The sequence below is a fragment of the Canis lupus genome, chromosome 15 (assembly GCF_011100685.1).
Source record: "Canis lupus familiaris isolate Mischka breed German Shepherd chromosome 15, alternate assembly UU_Cfam_GSD_1.0, whole genome shotgun sequence".
NCBI lineage: Eukaryota > Metazoa > Chordata > Mammalia > Carnivora > Canidae > Canis > Canis lupus.
This window is the reverse complement of record NC_049236.1, coordinates 33601908-33612747: the sequence shown is the minus strand read 5'-3', so window position 1 is coordinate 33612747 and position 10840 is coordinate 33601908. Positions and strand designations below refer to the sequence as shown.

General features: G+C 40.7%; 1 long non-coding RNA gene across 1 annotated transcript in view; it reads right to left on the bottom strand.

Moving 5' to 3' along the window:
• Positions 1-10000: 10000 nt before the first annotated feature.
• The window catches only part of LOC102154936, a 44749-nt gene continuing 43909 nt past the window's right edge, over positions 10001-10840 (bottom strand). Inside the window, exon 4 of the long non-coding RNA XR_005370517.1 lies at positions 10001-10409. This is a non-coding gene — a long non-coding RNA (uncharacterized LOC102154936). The remainder of the gene's footprint in view (positions 10410-10840) is intronic.

The window sequence follows — 10840 nt, the reverse complement described above, 5'->3', positions numbered from 1 at the left end:
TAAATATTAAATTTGCTGCTGAGTTTTACTGGATAGCCTTATCAGGTTAGGAAACTTTTTATCTATTCCTACTTTTCTAACCAAACTTTTTCAAAAGTTCACAATTGATTTAAATATTATTTTCTGCATATATAAGAGAAAAGCATGTGATTTCTGTCCTTTGGTCAATTAACATGAATTACATTGCTAAACTTTCTATCTTAGAGCCTTCCTCACATTCCTGGAGTAAATCATATACTATTATAATTCACCCTTCAATATTTTCTCTTTTATTAGCTAATGTAGAATAAAGCATGCAACTTTTCATATCAATTAAATTATAGGAGTAAAAGTGCAACTGAACTTAATTTTGCTGAAAAAGTATGTTCTCATTCTCTGCGTCTTTAATCAACAGGACATGGGCCAAGACAGATACATGAAACTTCTCAGGGAAAGAAATTGCTCTTGTTTGTGAACTCAGTAAATATTTGGAATAAAAAAAAGTGAATATAACTGTTGCTCTTTTTGCTCCACGGTTTTTTGGTTCAATAACCATGATAAACTTTGAACCTAATCTATAGAGGAGTGTCCTCACCCATTCCTCACAGGCAGCGAATTCCACTGTATGATAGAGCAGTTATCTTGTGGTCAAGTTCCGCCTTTGCTGTTTCTATCAAAAGATGATGCTTGTAACTTCATTTGCCAGCTCTGTGTAGTTGTGGCACAGAGACCCAGGCACAGCCATTTGATATACTACTCCTGCAAGATCTTTATAGCTAAAATTTCTGGTTAATAAAGCCCTGGTTTACAGTTCTGTATGGAGTGAACTGAGGTCTCTGCTTCAAAAGCCATCCCATTGCTGATGTGTAACATGCCACGCCAGGATTGTGTGTTCTCTTGATGCAAAGCAGCTGAGCAGGGGCCTTAGCAGCCAAGCCTCCACGGGTTCTTCTCTGTTGACTGATTATAACAATGCTTCACCTCTCTTCCCAGTTTATGAGTGTTGGCTCAGAGCAGGGGTTCTTTCAAAGATCCGCTAGAAGCTCTTCCCAGAAAAGATGGAAAAAAGAAAAGAGGTACATTACTTCCAGAAGTTCACAGCCATGATTTCAAAGCCGTGGTTCGAGTAGGGGTCTGTGGTTTACAGGTTATAAAACTCCTTAGATCAAGCCAGAATAGAAAAAAGGCTGGCAGCCTCACATTGCGGTTGGCTTGACTTTCAGTAGACTCACTCGAAGGAAATGCTCAATTTCTTGACAGTTCCAGTTTTTTCAGGCAAGTAGGTCAGGTAACAGCTAAACTGCATAGCAGCTTGCTAGGGAGTTTGTGTTTGTGATGTGGTTGAGTGTGAGGAGTGCAGAGTTGCACAATATCTTATCAGGCCTTTAGGCCCTTTGAGAAATTGTGCTAACAGCTGAAAACACCCACAACCTTTTACAGATTTACCTTTGTACAATCTTCTAGAGTATAGTCATCATGAAGTACTCCTGAAAGACTGGGCAAGGCCAGTGGATGACTTTCAGAGCCTTCCCGGAACCTGGAATTGATCCTGCTACCAGTTTTGTGGGCAGTTGTTAAATTCTGGGCTATGGTTATATCCATTCATCTACTCATTCATATGATCATTCATTTACAAATATTTAATGCATAGGGGCACCTGGGTGGCACAGTCGGTTGAGTGTCCGACTCTTGCTTTCTGCTCAGGTCTGGTTTCAGGGTCATGAGGTCGAGCTGTTTCAGGTTCTGTGCTCATTGTGGAGTCTGCTGGGTTTCACTCTCTACCTCTCCCTCTGCCCCTCCCCTCCACTCTCTCCCTCTCCAAATAAATACATTTTAAAAATATCTTTTAAAAAAAAAACCACAGAAATATTTCATTGATAGCACCATAAATCCAACCAGGCCTATTCGTGGTGAACTTTCATCTCCTCCTTCACCAGAAAGTGTACAATGAAAACAATGTTCTTTGGGGGTATAGGCTAGTTAAAGGAAAAGGAATATTATTTTCATTTCACTGCCACAGCACTCTTCATGCAGAGGAGACAAGTGCTGAAACAAAGCATTGCCAGGAAGAAAAGCAGGATGAAAGGCCGGGCAATTCACCTTTATGTCTGATGTACATTATAGTGGGAAGAATAAAATGACAAGGACACAGCGATTTTACACCTAATCCTAATCTTAGATTTTAGATGTTGTATGCTTGTATAAATTTTATTGTATTTTATTAAAAAAAATTTTTAAGATTTTTATTTATTTATTCCTGAGACACAGATAGAGAGGTAGAGACACAGGCAGAGGGAGAAGCAGGCTCCATCCAGGGAACCCAACGTGGGACTCAATCCCGGAACTCCAGGATCATGCCCTGGGCTGAAGGCAGGCGCTAAACCGCTGAGCCACCCAGGGATCCTGCTTGTATAAATTTTAAATGAGACCAACAAATACAGAAATAGAAAAGGAACATCTTTCATTTTGGGAAAAATAATCGATATGCCAAAACATATGCCCTCAATTCAATTTTAATAAAGCAAATTATAGTTTAATCAAATCCATTTGTTAGGGATCCCTGGGTGGCGCAGCGGTTTGGCGCCTGCCTTTGGCCCAGGGCGCGATCCTGGAGTCCCGGGATCGAGTCCCGCATCGGGTTCCCGGCATGGAGCCTGCTTCTTCCTCCTCCTGTGTCTCTGCCTCTCTCTCTCTCTCTCTCTCTATCATAAATAAATAAATCTTTAAAAAAAAAAAATCCATTTGTTATTTCAAAGATCTGAAATAATTAAAGCCATTGGATGGAATATCATACTATTTATAACATAATAATGAATATTTTAAATTAACTTCAGAACATGTGGTTATTTTATTTGGGCTCTGAAGAGTTTGTCTACCTTGGATCCAGAGTAAAGCACTGCTAGAAACCACAGTTGATTACATAATAGAAAATCCCAGCAAGGTATGCATCTGATCCTTACTTTGAATTAGTCTTGTTTTATTTGTCTTTAAATTAAAACCACGTATAATTTTTAAATTAAGACTAACGTTTTTTTTTTCATTTTGGTAAGCTATTAATAACAGCTTTTCCAGGACCAAAATATGAAGGAATCTAAGAAAGGATTGACCTTTTTCTCATTCTCTAGAACATCTAAGAATGTAAAAGTGAGATATTATAGCCTCAATTAAGCTATTCATTGTTACCAGTTGCTAAAATGCAATGTTGTTGATACTGAATTTCTGCATCCATGGGAAGTCCTGACAAGAATAGTTTTTATATAAGAAAAAAAGATTATAGATTGGAAATAAGTTATAGATTAGAACAATACTACATATCATTCTCCTTGGCCTGCTCTGCCCAATACTGTCGACTGCAGCCATATGTGGCTATTGGGTGCTTGAAAAATAAAATCTTCATCTTCTTAGGTTCAGTAACGGGGGACCTGCAAAATAAATTAACAAAAGCCAGGTTAGCAATATAAAAAGGCAATAGAATTTGTATTATGATTTATGTGCCCAGGAGTTCATAAAAGGAAGTGAATCTCAAAGAAGGGGTTAGCCTTGGAGGCTCATATACCATTTTAACAGAGGAAAGGGTTTTGGACTTGAAGGGATGATAAGTCATAGAGAAATGACTAGCAAATATATGGGGGAACTGATGGAAGATAAGTGTTATCTTAGTAAGGCCTGTTGTTGCAAATTCATCTCCATATCTCCGGTGATTAACAGTAGTTCTTCCCTTCCTGGCACAGGGAGGGGATCATCTTTACAAAAGGAAATGTGTGCCTTGGCTTTTAGGCAGATAAAGAAGAGCAGAGAATCCTTCCAGTATCTGTTGATGCCCAACCCCCTTTATTTCAAAATAATCCTTATACCATAGTGGCATAGTTTGGGGTGCCGTGTCCTGATTCCCTTCAGTTACAAAACTTAATCAAGATGTGCCATAAATGTAAAATACACACTAGAGACTTAATATGAGAAAAAAAAGAATGTAAAATATCTCATTAATAATTTTCATATTGATTACCTGCTGGAATGATAATATTTTTATATACTTGGCTAATTGAAGTGAAATTGATCATTTAATTTCACTGGTTTCTACCTTTTTTTGTTTTTTAACATGGCTACTACTACAACATACTACATTTAAAATGACATGTGTTTTGCATTATATTACTATGAGACAGAGCTGTCCTGGACATTAATGACTCTAGTTGAGGGTGTACTCGGATTTTTTTTTTAATTTTTATTTATTTATGATAGTCACAGAGAGAGAGAGAGAGAGGCAGAGACATAGGCAGAGGGAGAAGCAGGCTCCATGCACCGGGAACCTGATGTGGGATTCGATCCCAGGTCTCCAGGATCGCGCTCTGGGCCAAAGGCAGGCGCCAAACCGCTGTGCCACCCAGGGATCCCTGTACTCGGATTTTAAGAATGGCCTTTGCCAGCCGGACAGCAGATGTTAGCTTATTTACTAGAATGACAGCAATTTATACTCGCTTAAACAATGGGAAGACCTCCTAGGATGCTTGGAACACTGGAGAGCATTTTTGTTGTGTTTGTTTTTTTAAACTCCCAATGATATATGGGTAGTCTATTTGGGGTTACACTTTTCATGTCTACTTCAAAGACAGTTCTCCATTCTTGAGAACGTAAGACAAGGACAATAAATCCTGAGTTGAATGGTTGGGATGAAATCAAGTCAAACAGGAGGAGGATCTGATGAAATAAAAGTTAATTTAAGAGTCTTTCCCAGTGGCCAACTTGCATACAAAGAGTGTGACCATTTATACAAACATAACACAGCAAACGTAATCTCCTAGGTCACCTGAACCTGAGACAGAGTGAGGGTACAAGGTAATGGTAATGAAAAGAAAAACTATTGCCTTGCTCAAACCACTGTCACTAATTCCTGGAATTTGGGGGAGTGTTACTTGATGGCTCAAGACGGCCATGGAGATGGCTGTGAATGAAGCCCAAGGAGTCTTTTTATCCCACATTTTCTCTGGGCTTCTTGATTCTGAGGTGGCTCCCAATCATTTCCAGGGATTTAGGGGACCAGAGACCAGTGATCTATGACCTGCCAGTTCTGCGCCTGCTCATAGGACTTTGGCGGAGCTGATGTCACTCCTCACGTTTCTGCCCCCAGCAAACCTTGACAGCTTCTCTGTTCCCCCAGGGGCCAGCAGTCCTGAATTTACAACGGCTTGCCCCTTTGCACAAGGAACTAAAATTGTCCTAGCTTCCTTCCTTCCCTCTTTTCCTGTGGGGAATGTTGACCTTGGACTGACTGAGTTTGGGTCTGATGATCTTACCCTCAGCCTTTGTCCATCTCATGCTTATGTTTGGACTATGTTGAGTTTTACTTGAAGGTGAAGAAAGACTCTTTTGTGTCAGGAGAATGGCTTACTGCAAGAAACAGCCCTCTCCACCTGACTTCCGTAAGGATCATGAAGCTCCCCCTTGTTTACCTATCACAAAGCCAGACATAGACCCCATCAAATTCTTGCTTTTTGCCTCAGAAGTGATTAGTTGAGCTTGTCCCTCACTGATCAAAATCTTGGACTCTGGGAAGCACTTTCCTGTCACCTTCCCAAGCCTTATATTTTACCCCACCACCAGACAACCAAATGGCAGTTCCTGGGCCAGATTCAGCCCCAGATTTCCTTTATCTGATCCACACAGTATCAGAAATATTTCTTTTAATTAGTAACCACCGTTTTTAAAAATCAGGAGACTCACATAAATATTCTAGCTTCCCTTGAAAAATAGGAGCCAGAAACATTGTTTGCGTCTCTGCAAAGAGCAACAAGTCTTCTTAATTCACCTGCTTCTTCGCTCATTTCCATTACCTGCCCAGTCTGTGGTCTTCAATGCTTACTGATGACCATGGCACGAAGCAAATGGTACTTCTCTCATTTAGTTGTTTTGAGCTCAAAATAAGATAAAGTACACAGTGGCTCCCAGTAGGACCTCCATAACTGGTACTTCTCCATCCTTACTTGCTGGTATTTAGGCTTGTGGGCTTACACGGACTTTGAAGCATTTAAATAGATTTTCTACCTTGAATACATGGCTAATGATTAAAAATAACCACAAAAGAAAGGTTAGAAGCACATCTGAGATGGAGTAAGTCCTTAGGGGAAAAGAAGCTGACTTCAGAAGCTTGAAAAAAAATGTGTTTGAAAGATAAACCTTTTTCTTTAAGACTTAAATCTTAGACTGTAGTTAGGTCTTCCAAGTGAATCACTCAATCAATGAAATTGTTCACTGGTAAAATAGATGTTTTCCCTACACGGGGCCAAAAAAACAGATTTGATTGATTTTACAATTAAATTGAGGGAGGTGGCTGATTGTTTTTGCAAACTCATTCCTTGTCCTTTATTGATTTGGTTTAAAGTTTAGCCATTGAACGTTACAGTAAAGTGACTAATCCACCTTGAACTGACAAAAGCAAGGACAGTCACCAGTTGAAAGGACCATACATAATAAGCATGTGTCACAACTCTTACGGATTTTTTTGAGTCCAACTTTTCCTAGAAAATTTGCGTCTGATCACTGGACTATGAAGGCTAGAATCTCTACCTTGAGTTTAGCTCTGGGCCATCAAAGCTGCCTTGATCATTGCTGCTTGTTTACGGGGTTCAAAAGTTTTCCTAAGAAAACTGGCAGGTTCCATTTCCTTCTCTGAAGATTTCTTTGCAGATCTAAACCCTGAAGAGGTTTCTCCCTCCTACCAGTCTCACTTGTGCTTCCTACCAAGTCTACTGTGACCAACAACATATTTCAAAACTCCCAAGTGGTTCTTCCTCCCTCTAATCCTTCCTGAGCACTGAAACCAGCATCAGTTTCGGGAATGATGTGCTTAGTTCAACAGCTGTCAGAAGAACACCTCCCATTTACAGAATCTACAGACACCTCACACCAGGCCTTAAAGTCCTCATTTCTGGGCATGAAGTGCAGGATGGAATTTGGCAGAAGCCTGCCAGCCTCACCTCTTGGACTTGCAACTTCTCCCAGCCTCAGGTTTTCCTTCACAGTACATACAATATTTTCTTCTAGATGCTTCTCCTGGCTAGGCTTTTCTTCTTTGCTTTTGAAAAACAGTGTCGCGTCTTTTCCCCAGTGGAGGTCTCTGAATGCATCTGGCCTTTTCGCAGGCTGCTTTCCTTTTTTTCTTAAACTTTGGTTGTGAAGCAAAATGCGGCAAATTTAAGTGTTTCATTAGCTCTTGCTAAGCTGCTTCCCCGCTTGCTTTGTCAACTCTTTCCAGGACTCAGTGAAAGTTTAGGCACTTATTTTGGTTTTGTGAAGTGAACTAGCACCCTCTATAGGCCAATCTTTTCATAAGTAGGAGAAACCATATCTCACAATAGAGAGTTAAATTTCTAATGCCAGGGCCTCAGGCAAAAAATCGCATTTGTCAAAATTATTCATGAAAATCCCTGAAATAATCGGCCAGCATGAAAGCCAAAAAAACTGGTTCTTTTGTTTCTCTTTGAATTTGGTGGCTGCCTCCCATTATCTGGAGCAACACTTCAACAGGGAAGGGAAGATGAGGTTAAATAGAGACAGTCTCTTTCTCCACTCCTCTTTCTGTCTCTCTTGCCCCCAATTTATTTTGGGAAGCTTGTATTCTTCAGTTCCCATTACGTGTATTCATCTGGCAACATTTATGACTGCCTGCAAGGTGCTAACCACCGTTACAGTCTCTAGCAGAGAGACCCCTGCTTTCATGAAGCTCACGCTCCCATGACCAGAAAAAGAAGATTGACATATAGGTTCTGAAAAGAGAGGAATTTTTTTTCAGACAGTGCTAAGTACGTTGAGCGTGCTGTTTGCCCCACTTTGCTGCACTTCTCTCCTGGGGTGGCTCCCACCCTTTCCTCCCTTGCTACTACCCACAGCTGCTTCGGCCTCCTGGGCTCTGGGCCTCCATAGCTGTGGGAGCATCTTTCCCACCCAGGGCCGACCAGGCAAGCCTTCCTCAGTGGCTGCCTGAAGGACGATAATAACCACTCAGAACTATGGGGGGTGGGGGATGGGGATGGGTATTAACACCCCACTGGATGAATTTGACCAGTGAGAGGCAAAAAAATCCAAAACTGCTACCACATAATTTCCTCTCCTCTCTTTTACCCCACTAGTGTGCCAATGCCTTGCCTACACTGCCTACACCTGGTAGCTTGTTAGAAATGCAAACACTTGGGGAGCCTGGCTGGCTCACTTGGTCAAGCATCTTCCCTCAGCTCAGGTCATGATCCCAGAGTCCTGGGATCAGCCCTGCATCAGGCTCCCTGCTCAGTGGGGAGTCTGCTTCTCTCTCCTTCTCCCCCAACTCATACTCTCTCTTGATGGCTCTCTCTCAAATAAAAAAATAAAAATCTGAAGAAGGAGAAGGAGAAGAAGAAATGCAGACACTCAAGCCAAGTCACAGGCCTATGGAATCAAGTCTGTATTTTAACAGGATCCCTGGGCGATGCATATGCACACTAACAGTTTGAAAAGCATCACTGTAAGAGGCAGCTGTTCCTCAAACAAAACAAAACCAGCACCTAGACACATCCTACTCAACTACTGAAAACCAAGGATAAAGAGAAATCTCTAAGGCAGCCAGAGAAAAAAGACAGGTTACAGAGGATCAAAGAATTACAGCAGTCTTCTTGTCAGAAGCTGTGCAAGCCAGAGGGCGGGAGGGTGTCATCTTTACCAGGAGAACAAAACGGTCAAAAATATCTTTCAAAAATGAAAGATAAATAAAGACTTTTTTCAACAAACAAACACTGAAAGAATGAATTATAAGCAGTCCTGCATACTCGGGAATCTTAAAGGAATTTCTTAAGCGATATTATATCAGACAGGAACTTGGATCTGCACAGAGCAATAGGGCTAGAAATGACATAAATGAAGGTAAATTATGAAAAAATTTTAAGCTCTATTTTTTTCTAAAATGGCTGGTGATTTATTAAAGCAAAAATAGTAACACCAGAGAATTGTATACAGCACACGTAAAGTAAAATGTTAGCACCATGGTAGCACAAAAGATGGGAGGCACGAATCAGGAGCATATTGTTATAGGATATAATATTATTTGAAGGTAAGCTGCACTTATTTAAAGATCAACTGAATTGACTTTGTAAAATGCTCACCAAAAGAGAATATAAAAATATGCTTTTCAGCTATAGCAGAAATAAACCAGACATTAGTAACAGAAAGATATCTGGAGAAGCCTTAAATATTTGGAAATTAAACAACACACTTCTTTTTAAATTTATTTTAATTTTAAAAAGTTTGTCTCGGGACGCCTGGGTGGCTTAGCGGTTGAGCGTCTGCCTTTGGCTCAGGGCGTGATCCCAGATCCTGGGATCAAGTCCCACATTGGGCTCCCTGCATGGAGGCTGTTTCTCCCTCTGCCTGTGTCTCTGTCTCTCTCTCTGTGTCTCTCATGAATAAATAAATAAAATCTTTAAAAATAAATAAAAATAAAAAAGTTTTTCTCTTTTAATTTTAATTTCAGCATAATTAACATACAATGTTATATTAGTTTCAGATTAAACAACACACTTCTAAATAACCCGTGGCGCAAAAAAAAAAGGAAGTCATGAGGGAAATTACCAAATATTTTGAGTTAAAGAAAAATGAAAAATATTGGTGACCTACAGTTCATGTTACAGGGAAATTATTAAATTATAGGGCTCACCCATTTTTTGGCCTCCCCCTCTACTGGTTTCTAGGTCACTGCCTAGGTGCTTCTTTGTTGTAGAGAACAGAGGAAATAGGGTAAAGTAAGAAAACTAAAAAATCCAAGAAGGCTTGGTTGATATCCATAATAGTGAACCGAGGTGCAAATGGAGGAAAAGTGTCAGGAGAACTTTCTGAAACAGAGAGAGACAGCGGAGAACGTGAATTTGGGGGAAGCCACTGCAGAGCACGCAAGAGAACTCAGTGATAAGAGGGTGTCTGAAGTGTATTTTAAAGAGTTTTGCTTTATATTAAAAATATACCCCAACTTCAATATTTTATGAAAAAACTAAGCAAAGAATTACTTTTCATTTGATTTTATTTTCCTGGAGGTCTGTTTCTTTGAATGTGACTCCAACACAGGACCTCATGAAGCCCCATCTAGCCAGAAACAGGCCTATCCACCCCCCCTTTCCACCATCCATTTCACCAAGGAGCATGTCCTTTTTTCATTCTCCTGAGGTCAACAGGTTATTCTTTTGTAATTTATGTTCTTCCTGAATCCCTCCCTGGATTTTCATTTGTTTCCTTTCCTTTACAAGGAAAAGCCTTTGTAAGGAAGAGGCTTTGGAGCACCTGGTGGGTGGAGGGGCTCAGTCAATTAAGTGACAGACTTTTTGATTTCAGCTGTTCAGGTCTTGATCTCAGGGTCTTGCTGTCAGAGTCGTGAGTTCAAGCCCCACGCTGGACTCCAACGCTGGGCGTGGAGCCTACTTAAAAGAAAAGAAGAAGAAATAAATTAAGGAAGAGACCTCATGCACTCCCCTGACCGGGGGGAGTAAATCCCTCAAGCCCTCTAGGAATGACCCCTGACATCTCACACTTACTTTGAGATCATATAACCTTCTATTTTCATCAGATATCTGGATGACTTGAGCATTTTGAAGTCCCATAGGACTTCCCTGCTCCACTCCAACCAGCAAATGAGGAGCACATGACCCAAATGAACCCAGGAATTTGAGTTCAGAACATAAAGACACGCAGTTGGAAGGTGGCCAGAGCTGAATCATTTTGCTGGCAGCCTCCAAAATGTCCTCTTCCAGGAATCCCTGGTACTGAGATCCTTGGAGCTGTCCTGGTTTGGTTCTTTCTGAGACTGGTTTTCTCTGTCGATCCTGCATTTTCTTGTATTATTCCAATC